We start from the raw sequence: 821 nt of genomic DNA, 5'->3' as shown, positions 1-821 counted from the left end.
TCAAAAGCTTTTCAGACAAGCAAAAGCTAAGAGAATTCAGCACCACCAAACCAGCTTTACAACAAATGCTAAAGAAACTTTTCTAAGCAGGAAACACAAGAGAAGAAAAAGACCCACAAAAACAAACTCAAAACAATTAAGAAAATGGTAATAGGAACATACATATCAATAATAACCTTGAACGTAAATGGGTTAAACGCCCCAACCAAAAGACACAGACTGGCTCTATGGTTACAAAACCAAGACCCAGGCCTTCCCTGGTGCTGCAGTGGTTATGAATCCACCTGCCAATGCAGGGGACACAGGTTCGACCCCTAGTCCAGGAAGATCCCACATGCTGTGGAGCTACTAAGCCCATGTGCCACAACTACTGAGCCTGCACTCTAGAGCCCACGAGCCACAACTACTGAGCCCATGTGCCACAACTACTGAAGCCTGTGCGCCTAGAGCCCGTGCTCCACAATAAGAGAAGCCACTGCAATGAGAAGCCTGCGCACCGCAACGAAGAGTAGCCCCCGCTCACCACAACCAGAGAAAGCCCGCGCGCAGCAACGAAGACCCAACACAGCCAAAAATAAAATAAAATAATAAAATAAATTAAATTTAAAAAAGAAATGAAAACAAAACCCAAGACCCATATACATGCTGTCTACAAGAGACCCACTTCAGACCTAGGGACACATACAGACTGAAGGTGAAGGGATGGAAAAAGATATTCCATGCCGATGGAAATCAAAAGAAAGCTGGAGTAGCAATACTCATACCAGACAAAACAGACATTAAAACAAAGACTATTACAAGAGACAAAGAAGGACACTACA

Source organism: Physeter macrocephalus, chromosome 14, assembly GCF_002837175.3.
Source record: "Physeter macrocephalus isolate SW-GA chromosome 14, ASM283717v5, whole genome shotgun sequence".
NCBI lineage: Eukaryota > Metazoa > Chordata > Mammalia > Artiodactyla > Physeteridae > Physeter > Physeter macrocephalus.
Note: the sequence above shows the minus strand (reverse complement) of the source record.